Source organism: Myotis yumanensis, unplaced genomic scaffold (genome assembly GCF_028538775.1).
Source record: "Myotis yumanensis isolate MYYU_CA2020_CCGP unplaced genomic scaffold, mMyoYum1.0.hap1 SCAF_7, whole genome shotgun sequence".
NCBI lineage: Eukaryota > Metazoa > Chordata > Mammalia > Chiroptera > Vespertilionidae > Myotis > Myotis yumanensis.
In genome coordinates, this window is record NW_027223758.1 from 75,905,306 (window position 1) to 75,919,955 (window position 14,650).

Consider the following 14,650-nt stretch of genomic DNA (forward strand, 5'->3'; position numbering starts at 1 on the left):
CTTATGGGTCTTTTCTCTCCAATAATATTGTAAACATTGTAAACAAACTTATTGGAAACATTTCTACTTCTCGTCTCTTATAGCCTGTCTTCCCCTCCAACCATGTGAAATAAAATTAAAATGCTCAATAATGTGTTTTTAAATTAAGGACATAAGATTTGGGGGTTCCATGTGAGTGAGAATTTCACTCTTGGCACCCACAAACTATATAATATTAAGAGATGTATTTCTCTTTATCTATAAAGATGGGAATAGTAATTTTTTTCTCCATAAAGTAATTGAAAGGATTAAGTGGTGTAAAGTGCATTAGCCACTTAGCACATTGGTGCTTTATAAGCATTTAGCAAATGGTTATTGGCAAAATTGTTGTTGGTGATGTGCCATTATTGTGTAGTTGTGACATTATTATTTTTATTGTTAAAGACCATACAATATTAGACTGTATGGGAGTTAGGGATTATACAGTTCAACCCATTTATTCCTGTAATTAGAAAACCAAGGCCAGAGAGGAGCAGCCTGATGATTATTTTGTCTTAAAACAATAGTTTTCAAGTTTCAAAGTTTATGTTCTGATTTACATTATGGTGCAATTTAAAAAACATATTTGCTTCTTACAGAGAATACTTTCCCAGTTAGAGGAGTAAAAATACTCCTTTTCATTTACATGGAAAATAACCCTTATAATTTCCTAGTGTTTCCACCCATTATCTGGGTATGAACTGCTTTTGTTAAAATATACACCCGAAAAAGTTACAAGAGGCAAACCTCTCCCCACCATGCTCTGCCTACATGTACATTATACATCCATAAATTCTCACATGTTCAAGTCAACCCCATTGAGGGAATAAACAATTAGCTGTTCACCTACTACTTGTGATCACAACACTCAAAGTAAAGTACCTCTGACCTATTTGGTCATGTGCTCTTAGTCAGTTGTTTAATTCTTGACCAGTCAGTTAAATGTCTTATCCTGAAAATGCCCAGCCTCCCAATTTGGAGGCCACTACAACTCATGAGTGAGCCCATTTGTCCTCCATCATCGAGTGTGGTGCAAAACGTCATGCTGAGAGAAAGTCTATATGGGAACTGACAGAGGGTGAGAGAGAGATCAGAGAGATGGCATCTTGTACATGAAAAATAGATGTTTTAAATACTGAGGCTTTAAGAAGGAATTAATGAATTAGGGCTTGTGATGGTGGGCCTCCGCGAAAGGACTCCCAGTGTGTGTACAGCATGCACAGACCCATCAGTTGTCTTTGCTACACACTCATTCTATCTTCCTCTGGAACTTGCGTAGATTTTAAAAGTCCAAGGACTTCTGGATGGTGCTGCAGCCACCACCCTCCCCCCCATTTCTCACCCCTTGCCTTGGGGCTCCATGGGTGTCTGCTGTTAAGTGCCCTAAGAGCTGTGATTACTGTGATTTCCTTTAACCAGCTCTACACATTCTTTGCCTTTCAGTTTTTTATGTCAGTCCTAATGTGTTGGGCCAAACATGTTGGAACTTGTTAAGGTTCTCCAAATAGCTTCTTTGTGTTGGAGAAAGCACACCAGTGACAGGCCCTCCTCTCCTCTCCCAGAGCTTTTATGCAAGTGCTATGCCCCCTACTGTCCCCATCACTCTGCCTCACAGAGGAATTGACATTTCCATCCAGAGCTCAGATACCAACAACACTTACTATATTTTTTTTTAGTTTGTTTCTCTCTCTCTATTTCCCCTTTATCCCATTTAAATGCTGAACATAATAAAGTTGCCAAAGCTCTCCCTCCATTGGAGTGAAAACCATTCATTTGTCGTCTCAATTTAAGATTCCTGACTCCAACTAGAAGGATATTCTCTGTGGACGTAATGGGACATTTAGCAGTTCATTCATTTTCTTCACATGCTACTTATTTAGGCGCTCAGCGGTTGGCAGCTTTGATGTGAAGTAGTGAAATTATAAAGACATTACATATCATAAAAATATAAATGAAAGAAAACACCGACCCTCTTTTATATCAGGCTAAATTGACTGCTGTCATATTAAGGGTATTTTGTTTTATAAATTATACCTGTTTCAAGGTATTCCCTTGAGTGAGTCACTACATTGTCTTTTATTTCCTTTTCCTTTTTCCTTTTTCTTTTTTGGTAACAAAATAGGCTCTCCCTTCCCAATACGTCAATATAAAGAACTATAAAGGGCTCAAATATAGGAATTCATGTGCCTGCTACCAAAATTTACCTGGAATTTTCAATATTGGGCCAGCAAGGCAGTCAAAGCATGCATAATTTTCCAATGCTAACCTACATTATTATATTGGACATAACAAAAGGACTTTGGAATAAAAACCAGGTTCATGAATTATATTCTTCAACATTCACTTTTTGAAAAAGTTCCACATGTATGACCACTTCTGTTTGTATGTTTGGGCGGCTGTGACAAAATTCCACAGACTGGGTAGCTGATCAAAAGCAGACATTTATTTATCACAGTTCCATCGATTGGAAGTTGAAAATAAGGGCATCAGCATGGTTGGGTGAGGTGGTATATTTTCCCTGTATACTTACAGGGCAGCTCTATGGGCTTTCTTTTATAGGTGCTGCCAGTGAAAGTGGGGCTCTTTTACAGGGTTGTGAGAAAAGCATTTCAGGAGGACCACACATGGGAGAGTGTGGTGTGGTAGTGAGGTTTATTGGGATGGGAATCGAGGGCTGCCCTGGGTGCTGAATGTCTCATCTCCGTCTGCCCTGACATGGAAAAAGTCCAGCCTTATCTCCATCAAGGCCAAAACAAAGACCATTGTCCAAAGATTCTGTGCCATTGGTCCCTCATCAGCAGTCTCAGTCCCTGTCCAGGTAGCTTAGGGCTGTTCCCGGCTGCCACCGTTGCTGTGCTGCTGGTCTGCTTGTGGAGTTCTTGCAGCTGCAAGGGCCACATGGTTACTAATGAGAACCACTGAGCGAATGGTGTGTGTGTGTGTGTGTGTGTGTGTGTGTGTGTGTGTGTGTGAGAGAGAGAGAGAGAGAGAGAGAGAGAGAGAGAGAGAGGGCGGGCTCTTTGTTAGCTGGGATTATTTTATTTGGGGCTTGGGAAAGACTAGGTACATTCTCAAACTAACCAATCAACTTCCCAAGCATTCTCAGGCTTCTGATGAGTCCACCCCCTAACCAATCTATTCTTTTCCTAGGCTAGACAGACAGGCCTCAGTCCCTTTTCCCAGCGACCTGTAGAGAACTGACCGGTGGTTCCCTGGGGAGTGTGTGAAACTATAACTTCTTATGGAAGCAAGCAGGCTCATGCTCCCCAGTTGATTATGTGTAATAATGTCTGATGTCCTTTGCTTCCTTTATTAATATTTAGCTACCTACGCTAATATAAGGACCTGAATGCCACACATGAATGCTCCACCCTTATTACCTAATCACCTCATAAAGACCCCCATCATCTGATACCATCACCTTGGGGGGTCGGTTTCCAATATATGAATTTTGGAGGGACACAAACACTCATGCCACAGCAATACCTCTTTAATATTTGCTCTATGAAGCTACAGTTGTTCTAAATACAGTAACTCCTTCACTGATCCATTATGTCTCTCCATAAATACATCCTGTTCCCAGGTTTTCTCCCTGTGGATTTGGGCATGACCAGCAGGGAGGAGATAGCCTCTCTAAGATGGAAGGCAGAGCTACCTGGAGCAGGAATGTCACTGAGGCCATCCTGTGGGGTTGACTTGTATGTGGGAGCTGGTAAGGAATCTTGTTTGGTTACTGCTGTGAAGGTATGAGATCGAGTAGTCCTCAAACCAGCCAAGCTGAAAGAGAAGCTAGAGGAGGACTCTGAGGTCATAGAAGTCAAATTAAAGAAGAGAACAATAAAGGTAAAAGATTCAGCTGAGAGATGTCAGATCAGAAGGGACAATGGGTAAATAGGAATAAGACCAGAGCCAGCAAGAGGTAAAACCAAAGATGTAAATTGTGAATGGTCTGCATAAAGTTATGAGTTAGATTTGCCTCGTTACCCACTATTTTTAAATATTAGAAACTTTCCTTCCTTATGATTGACCATTTTTGTCTAGACTTGACTGTTTTCATTAGACAGGAATATATATTTAGGAGTAAATACTTCCTGGGGTCTCATGATTTGAACTAAAACTAGTTCAATCTATTTTGAACTATTTTGTTCAATTTTCCAGAAAGGCTTATTATTCCTAGTATTATAATATTCAATAAGAGATACATGTCCCCCCTCCATTCCTCATTCCCTCCCTTTTGAATGGAGCACTATGTTCCATCTTCACATGAGAGTCTAGGTGTGAAATTAAGCTGAAATTCTCTTAGTGTTCTTCAGCCTGCCCCTTGGGGTTTAGGGGTGGAATATCATGGGCAGTTTGTCCTGGTTAGTGTCAGATTCTCCAGGAGGACCCTGGCTCCTGACTCCCAGCTTGAACTCTTTCCCTTGTGCCATACAGCCTCTTGCTTAGAATTAGGAACCACATCGTCTTAGACACCCTTGTCCCTATCAGGTTGCTCCCTCCTGCCTTGTTAGAGCTTATCTAGTAACTGTGGCAATGATTTGCAAATTATAGTGTAATAAATTCTTAATCCAGTTTTATTTTAACATCTTCATTAATTATGTGGAAGAGGGAGACAATGGCTCGCTAATTAAATTTTCAGATATTGCTAAGTTGGAAGGAGTTGCAAACCCAGCTGAGAGCCAAAATGCAACATAAATGAATCTGGAGAAGTTTTGGGGAAGTGCAGCTAGAAAGCCAGGAGGAGCTTAAAACTAGAAACAAAAAAATCAAGGCCATCTAGAAAAAAGAAAGAGTAGATCCATAAACCCACAGGGTGGGAGCAGCCTGGGGAACCAGGTCAATCATGGTTGATAGTTAGATGAGCAGGGTGACCGGTTTCCATTTTCTTCTCCCAGAAAGGAGCCATGCTTCCTCTCTGATAGTTGTGTCTGATGGCTTCAGGCATGTAATTTTGGTCACAATGATGTGTGAAAGCCTTGGGAGGGAGAATGCCAACAACGCAGGGGTATGCAAAGCTTTGTTTCTTGCATTCCTCACAGTGCCTTGCACCTGGCTGGGCACATGGCAGATGATAAAGACTGAATTAATTAAGGCATGCAAAACTGGTTTAGAAAAAAATAAAAAGTACTATGGGAAGCGAAAGATTATTGTTATTTTTTTACAGTAATGATAATTATTATCAATCTTTGTTAATTTAAATTTAATTGAAGTTGATTAGGGAGAAAATGGCATATGTGGGCAAAGATAGCAGAGGAGAAACAACAGCTGAAATGATTAACATGGGTTTCTCCTCCTAGAAGTACTTGATTCAGTTCTAGGGAAATGACATGGGTTTCTAGGATGTTGAGGCCCTACAGTGACCTATCTGTGTCCCAAGAGTGAAGCAACTTTGGCCATTTCATTAACTCTTTCAGGATAGGTAATATAGAGAGTCAGGAAGAATAGCTGCTGAGGCCAGGATAGTACAGTTGAGCACTATAACTATCATTGCTATTGCAGGAAGGAAACATATTTTTCCTAGAACTATCAATTGACCCACTCAACCTAGCCATAATCTTTTCCCAGCATCAGTCACATTGACCTTAATCAACTACCCATTGTGGGCACATCACCTTTCTGCAGCATAACAGTGTGACTCAAGCCTATACTTGCTTATTCCTGGTTTCAGTCCCTAAATAACACTGCAGATGCTACTGTGAACCCTGAGTATCCTTTCAACTCTGTCCCGTTGGTTACAAAGGATGCTAAATGAAGGGTCCAAAGAGATGAATGCCCAGTGCATACTATCCCCAGAGCTGGATGAAACCCCAGCACAGTATTTGTTCTACCAAAAAGGAAGAGGTAATTTGATGAGATGTGAAAAATAACATTAAGATTTTCTTTTGCTACAGTTGAATTTTATCTGTTTCCTTGCATATACTTAACTATCAGAGGCCATACATAGTGCTTCTCTTTTCCTTGTATCTTCCACAATATCTAAGAAGGTGTGAACACATAGAGGACACTCAGAAACTGATGGGTTATATTAGGAGAAATACTGCTTCTCTTCAAGAAACTACTTTCTTCCATTTAGAACAAAAGGATATAAATGGGCCTTTTTTTTTTTTTTTTTTTTTTTTTACAATTCTCTAAAAGAAAAGAAAGGGTGAATAGATATGACATATTTTTTACTTCAGTAAAAGGCAGGTAGATTGCACATCGAAAAGTATTAGAAGGCTCTGCTAAGGAAGTGTTAGCTTTTGTCATCTCCTGACTTCTACTTGGTAAGTCCAGGAAAAGAAGAAATTAAAATAGCCAACCTGTAGGTTTAGGATTATATGGAAAGAGGCTAATTGGTTTTTCACCTTATTTTCCCTGTCATTCCTTCAAGGATTAGGTTAAGCCTCTGTATATGTTTCATCAGGGAGTCATTGGGATTACACCTTGCCTTTCTGTCTGTCATGCTGACAGCGCCTGCAATGTGGACTCGATTTTGATAAGCCCTACAACTCGTCATGTAACATCTTTTAGTCAAAACAGGTATATAATTTATGGTGCCCAAAGCAGTTGTTAGTGTAAAGGAATTAACTGGGAGGGAGGCATATGCACTAAGACAGTCACTGAATTGCTAAGCGGCTATTCCTGCCTGCTTTGTGGAGATTGGTTTTTTCCCTTTGAAGTTCTTAAGTAAGGCATAGACACATTTGACATTCAAATGTGGTATCTTCTCCTGCTTAGAAAAGAAAAACTTAGAAAAGACCCCTCCTCCCCGCCCCCTGCATTCAGTGTTCTGGGTATTGAAAGACACCCAGGTGGAAGAAATGGTGGAGAAGACTAGGGTTTGGCGGTGAGCCAGGGGAGTCACCCCCAGGAGATGACTGTTGAGTGAGTGACAGCATGAGGGTGAGTTGTGAGGGTGTTGACAGATTTGTGTCATCAGGTGAAATGAGGCACAGCGGGAGTCCAGGCTGGCAAGAGCTGTCAGAATAACGGCTGCGACCCTCTCTATAGAAATTATAGGCTGGTAGAGTTAGGAGCCTGAGTCAATCTCTGGAAGACATTGGGGTAGCCATCTGTGGAGCTTGCTGTTTTCAGAAATGCTCAGGCACAGCACTGCTCAGATTCTGAGGTTCTGTATGCTGGAGTAGCACATCCTAACTGACCCAGTTGTTGTGGCTTGAACTGTGCCCCTGACCCCCAAAATATGCTGTGGTTCTGACTCCCAGTACCTCAGAATATGACCTTATTTGGAGATAAGGTCTTAACAGAGGTAATCGAGTTAAAATGAGTTTCTTAGCGTGAGTCTTAAGCCAGTGATGGCGAACCTTTTGAGCTCCGTGTGTCAGCATTTTGAAAAACCCTAACTTAACTCTGGTGCCGTGTCACATATAGACATTTTTTGATATCTGCAACCATAGCAAAACAAAGATTTATATTTTTGATATTTATTTTATATATTTAAATGCCATTTAACAAAGAAAAATCAACCAAAAAAATGAGTTCGAGTGTAACCTCTGACACGCGTGTCATAGGTTCGCCATCACTGGTCTTAAGCCAATATTACTGCTTTTTATAAAAAGGGAACTTTGGACACAGCAACTTGGACACAGAAAGAACTCCATGTGAAGATAAAGGCATAGATCAGGGTGATGCAGTTACAAGCCAAGAAATGTCAAAGATTACCAACAGCTAGAGGCAAAACATGGAATAGATTTCCCCTCACAGTTCTCAGAAGGAACTGACCTTGTGACCTCTTGATATTATATACTTCTAGCCCCTAGAACTGTGAGACAATAAATTTCTGTTGTTTAAACCTCCCACTATGTGGTACTTTGTTACAGCATGTCTAGGAAACTAATATACCAGGAAATCTCAGCCAGCTCTGCATGGATGAACCCACTGCTCACATTTCTCAGAAGTTCTAGTTACCAAAGCAGAGTATGATGTTTTTCACTTACACGAAAATCTCCAGAGTCTGTCTTCAAGAATGAGTGGAATTCAGACTTACTTTTTAACTAGGATTAAGAAGATATTTAGAAATTCAGCCAAAACCCAATACTGGTGTGGTTAGGATCCAGACCTCCTCTTTTAGGTGCTCTACTCTAAAACCATTGTTCAGTGGCAAGGTCAGAACACCCAGTAGACTCTGAGGGGAGGTTTTCTAGGGCTTAATGTCAAAGTGGGAACCTTTGAAACCTTATTCCTGTAGTCCCTTTTACATTAAGTTTGGTTACCTTCTGTCTGCATGCCCTGTACTCATCTGCTTTTTCAGGTTGATTGATTTCAAAGCAGTGTAATTCTTCTAACAACAAATCATTTGTCTAACTTCCTCAGGAACGAAGCTTCCCACATAAGCAAAATGTACCAGATTTCTTTTTTTTTTTTTAAATATATTTATTGATTTTTTTTTTTTTTTTTACAGAGAGGAAGGAAGAGGGATAGAGAGTCAGAAACATCGATGAGAGAGAAACATCAATCAGCTGCCTCCCGCACACCCCCCAGTGGGGATGTGCCCACAACCAAGGTACATGCCCCTGACCGGAATTAAACCTGGGACCCTTCAGTCCGCAGGCCGATGCTCTATCCACTGAGCCAAACCAGTTACGGCTGTACCAGATTTCTTAGACATATTTTAAAGTTGCTGCCTTTATCTTAAAAATTTTAACAAGTTTAAATGGAATATTTCCAAAATATATCATGCAAGCTTAGGCAGATATTACTATTTTTTAAGTAGCATTTAAATAATCACAATGGCATAAAATCATTATAGTTAATATTAGTTGGTACACTCTGCTGTAACACAGACAGGTTCTCATTGCTTTTCTGAGCAGGATGTAAATCATTGTACTCTGTGAAGTTTCAGTTGGGAGTGAGGGAGAATGTTTTAGTTACTCATTGCTGCATAATGAACTACCCCCACACTTAGTGGCTTAAATACACAGTTTATTACTTCTCAAAATTCTGTGTTTATGGAATTATTGCACTGCTCAACTGGGCAATTATTTAATGTTATGCCATGCTTATTGGGGTCCTTCATGCAACTGCTTTTATCTGAGAGCATGACTGTGGCAGGGATGTCCAAGAGAGCCTATGGTCTCCCTGGCCTCTCTTCTTTTTATACTTCCTACAGTATTGTAGGTAGGCTCAACCATGAGGATGCAGAGGTTGCCAGGCCTCATAAGCCCTCTGGCCAAAAGAGTTCCAGAATAATACTTCTGTTACATTCTATTAATCAAAGCAATTCTCAAGACCATCTTGAGTTTCAGGAGAAGAAGGTTGTCTCCACTTTGATGTGACAAGTGGCATGCTTTCCAGGAAATGGATGATTTTTGGCAGCCAATTATGAACACTTTTATTATTATCCAATTTATTAAATTATTATAAAATAATAATCACCTCTAGGCACCCCTTTCTCTCCTGTGGTGACTAAAGTTACTAACTGCAAAGAAAGAGAACAGGGGCCATCAGAGGTTTTAACAGCTGAATGGCCAGCCCTGATAGAGATCTTTGAGACCTAAAATCTAGGCTTGTGGCTTAAGTTGGACCTTCTATCTTTCTTCTTTTTCTCATGAGTCTGAATCTTCATAATGGAAGGAAATTGAACAAAATGCTTTTTGTTCACCCTGAAGTCTTCCAACTTGGCTGTAACATCTTTGCATTCTCACCAGCAATGTGTGAGAGTACCTATTGCTCCACATCCTTATCAGCATTTGTATTGTCAGTGTTTAGGATTTGGGGCATTCTGTTAGGTGTATAGTGGTGTCTCATTGTTGTTTTAATTTGGATATACCTGATGACATAGGATATAGAGCATCTTTTCAAATGCTATTTGCCATCTATATATGTTTTTTTGGTGAAGTATCTGTTAAGGTCTTTGGACCATTTCTTATTGTTTTAGGAGTTCTTTGGTCCTAACCAGTTTGGCTCAGTGGATAGAGCGTCGGCCTGTGGACTGAAGGGTCCCAGGTTTGATTCCGGTCAAGGGCATGTACCTTGGTTGCGGGCACACCCCCAGCAGGGGGCATGCAGGAGGCAGCTGATCAATGTTTCTCTCTCATCGATGTTTCTAACTCTCTATCCCTCTCCCTTCCTCTCTGTAAAAAATCAATAAAATATATTTTTTAAAAAAAGAGTTCTTTGTATATTTTGAATAACAGTCCTTTACCAGAAGTGTTTGCAAATATTTTCTCCCAGACTGTAGCTTGTCTTCTAATTCTCTTGATATTGTCTTTCATAGAGCATATGTTTTTAACTTAACGAAGTTCAGCTTATCAGTTATTTCTTTTATGGATCATGTCTTTGTTGTTGTATCTAAAAAACATCACCACATCCAATTTCATGTAGGTTTTCTTCTATGTTATTTTCTAAGAGTTTTATATTTTGGTCTATGATACATTTTGAGTTAATTTTGTGAAGGGTATCAGGTCTGTATCTAGTGTTTTATTTTCTTTCTCACCCCCACCCTTTCTTTTTTTTTTTTTCTTTTTTTTTTTTCCATTTGGATGTTCAGTTAGTCCAACATTATTTGCTGAAAAGACTATAGTTGCCCCATTGTAACTTTGTTAAGATCAGTTGACTATATTAAGAAGGTCCATTTTCTGGGCTCCCCATAATATTCCATTTAACTATTTGCCTATTCTTTCACCAACACCACGGTGACTTGATTATTGTAGCTTTATAGGAACTCTTGAAGTTGAGTAGTGTCTTTTCAACTTTGTTCTTCTCTTTCAATGTTGTATTTGCCATTCTGGCATTTTGCCTCTTCAAACTTTTGAATCTGTTTGTCAATATCTGTAAAATAACTTGCTGGTTTTATTGATGTTACATTGGATTTATAGATCAAATTAGGAAGATCTGATATCTTAGCAATATTGAGTCTTCCTATCCCTGAACATTGAATATCTCTACATCTATTTAGTTCTTTATTTCACTCATCAGAGTTTTTTGATCTTGCATATAATTTGTTTGATTTGTACCTAAGTATTTCTTTTTGGGGGTTGCTAATGTAAATGGTATTGTTTTTAATTTCAAATTCTACTTTTTTGTTGGGATTTGACTTTTGTATATAGTATAAATTTGCTATAATTATTTATTAGTTCCAGGAGTTTTTGTTGTTGTTGATTCTTTTGGATTTTCTACATAGCAATCAAGTCATTTGTGAACAGAGACAGTTTATGTTTCTCTTCTCAACCTGTATATATTTTATTGCCTCATTGCATTAGTAAGGACTCCTAGTATAGTGATGAAAACAAATGGTGAGAGAGGACATTCTTGCTTTGTACCTGAAGTTAGTTGGGAAGCTTCAAGTTTCTCACCATTAAGCATGATCTTATTTGTAGTTTGTTTGTTTTTTGTAGGTAGTTTTTATCAAGCTGAGAGAGTTTCTGTCTATTCTTAGTGTACCAAGAGTTTTATCATGAATGGGTGTTGGATCAGCTCAATTTTTACTTTTCCCAACATAACTGTTTTCTTTTCTTATGAACTCCCAGCATTTATACTAATCGTGTGTGTTTTTTTATTATTTTCATTCAATGGTTATAGCCTTGTGACATATCTTACTACTGAGACTCAAAGTGTTTCTCTTATTTCTTTCACAGTGTCTAGCAAAGTGCTGACTACAGGGCCCATAGTCTAAAACTATCTAATATGATTTATGAAAAAAGTGGACTTTGTTCTGAAGTAATCAACTGAATACATTCTTTTTTAAAAAATCCTCACCCAAGGAAATTTTATTGATTTTCAATCAAAGAGGAAGAGAGAGAGAGAGAGAGAGAGAGAGAGAGAGATTAGAGAGAAACATGGATTGATTGCCTCTGTATGCTCCCCCCCAGGGATTGAACCTGCAACCTAGTTATGTGCCCTGGCTAGGAATTGAACCTGCAATCTTTTGGTGTGCAGGTGACACTCTAACCAACTGAGCCACCTGGCCAGAGCAAATTAATCCTTTCTTAATGGTTGAGTGTATTGTATATTAAAATTGTACTAAACTTGACTAAAGTTGACTAATATAAATGGCAGCAGTTCATACTAAATACAAATGAACAACATTTAGAATATAGGTGAGCTTATTTTATGGTGACACCAGCATATAAAACAGATCTACATTCACATTACAGTCAAATAAATCATGTCCTATGTATAAGTCAGTGTCCTGTCAGGAAAAACAGAAGCCATTCTAGGTATTCCATATGGAGAAAAGAAGCCTTGGAAATGTAGTTTTCAGGCTTTCTACTATGAGAGTAGAGAAGAGTGAATGAGACCAAGTGTGGAACTGAGGGACAGGAGATACTGGGTGGTATAATTCACCCCTTGACTTCTCAGCATTCATATATATCCCCTTCTAACTGTAGCTAAATTTCCATATAATGATAATAAAAATCACCTTGCTTCCACCTCAGAGACTGCAACTAACCCTCATACTAGTGAAGGTATGTTTACCCTTTTCTAGAAAGTGGAGACTCAAAATCATGTCTACATGTAGGTTTGGTTAATGTTAAACTAGTCACCATTTTATCTATATATTCTGTAACCAGAGGACTAAATCCCTACATTAATCATCACCAACACTCCTGATCCAAAAACATAGGGAAAAGAGAGAGTAGAAACTGATTAACATATACAAATATGTGCATAAAAACAAAGAAGAAAATATGTATACTGTTATTGTTCTCATTCTTAAAGTGATTGTGAGTCTGTAATTGATATTTAGAAATAGCTTATTTTAATAGAAATTTTTTGTCATTACTGGAAACTGTGGAATCACAATCCCGTATGCCATCTTCACTTGGCAGAGGGCAATAAACTCTCTGTTCCAGGGTCCCTCTCCCTCTGTTTTCTCCTGCTATCCCAACCTGTGATAGGCTACTTTTCTACCCTAATTATACATTTTGAGCTGCAAGTCATTTGTAATGATTTATGGCAGCTGTGCTTTTGCCAATCTTACACAGTATTTTTCTTATTACTTAATTGTTTTAGCAGTGCTTCAGCCATTAGTTTCTGAGTTCTGAAAACAGGAAACAGAAGTCTTCTATTATAGACGCCTGCTTAATTAGCTCAGAGGCTGTCTAATGGGGGCTATTAAAAATGCAAATGAGGTGTGATCAAACAATGAAAAGTTTGGTCCCCACAGGATATGCTAATGCATTTCCCCCCTTGCAAAAATCTACCACAGCCCTGACTGTAGATTCCTTCCTTCCTCACCATTTGAAATAGCATTGTTGGTGATTGGATTGCTGCCTCACTTGGGCTGGGCTGCAGCTTAACAAAAAGTTATTAAGACCCTAGCTGGTTTGGCTCAGTGGATAGTGTGTCGGCCTGCTTACTGAAGGGTCCTGGGTTCGATTCCGGTCAAGGGCACATGCCTGGGTTGCGGGCTTGATCCCCAGTAGAGGGCATGCAGGAATCAGCCAATCAATTATTCTCTCTCATCATTGATATTTCTATCTCTCTCTCCCTTCCTCTCTGAAATCAATAAAAATAAAAGTATTAAAAAAGTTATTAGGAAAACTAGCCTTATTTTCCACCCCTTAACTAAGGCAGTAGTTCCCAAACTTGAGCACGAATCAGAGTCACCTGGAAGGCTTATTAAAGCAAAGGTTCCTAGACTGACTCCCAAATATTCTCATTGGAACAACTTCCCTGACCTTTTTTTCAACCCAAATTAGGTTATGTGCACGTTGTTTATGATTATATTATCATACTAAACAGCACATGAGGGGTAGATCTCAGTTTCATGGAGTCTGAAGCTTATTTTTTTTTGAATTTTAAAATCTTTATTGTTCAAAGTATTACATATGTCCCCTGTTTCCCCCCCTTTATCCCATTCTAGCCCACCCCTACCTCCTGCCTCAGCCCCATTTGAAGGATCCTCTTAAAAGAAACAATATAATTTAATATAATTTGAATGAGGATCACTGAAGTTTTCCAGTTAATTAGCCCTTGCACCATATTTTCTGAAATGTCTGATTCTTTGTATAGCTCTCTCACTAATTAGTGAGTTCCTCATGGACTAAAAATCTTATTTATCTTCACTGAGTATCTAACCCATCCTGGATGCTCAATAGATGCTTGTTGACTTCATCCTTTTACATAAATTTAACACTGAAAAACTCCATGCTGGATTTTCCCAGCCCATAGGCTCTTCTCCTTCACTTTGAGATATGACTTCTTATCTTCTTTTGCCACCACTGCAACTTCTTGACCACATTCTTCAACTCCATCCCCTTCCATGACCTATTGGAACCCCATCAAACTTTTCATTTTGCCCAAGCACTTGAGGTCCATTTATGCCTTCTTGCATTTCCTTGTTTTTCTTTTATGATCTGGAATATTTCTACTCATCCTTCAAGATCCACTTCAAGTTTCATCTCCTTTTGTAAATGCTTCCTGAAGTTCTTTTTTTAGGCAGAAAGAGGCCTCCGTTCTTTGTTTAGACATTCTTTACAGCATGTGTCTGACACATCCGTGCTGGCTTCATATGGGAGGTTGTATAGATTGCAAATAACCTGAATAACTATTCTTGGTCACCCAACCTCCTTTTATTCATCTTTATAATCTTAGCAATAGTCCATAAACTTGTGATGATGAAAATAAATAAATGAATGAATAAAGGATAATGTTATTGTTAATGTTGTCTGAAAGGAGACCTGATGTT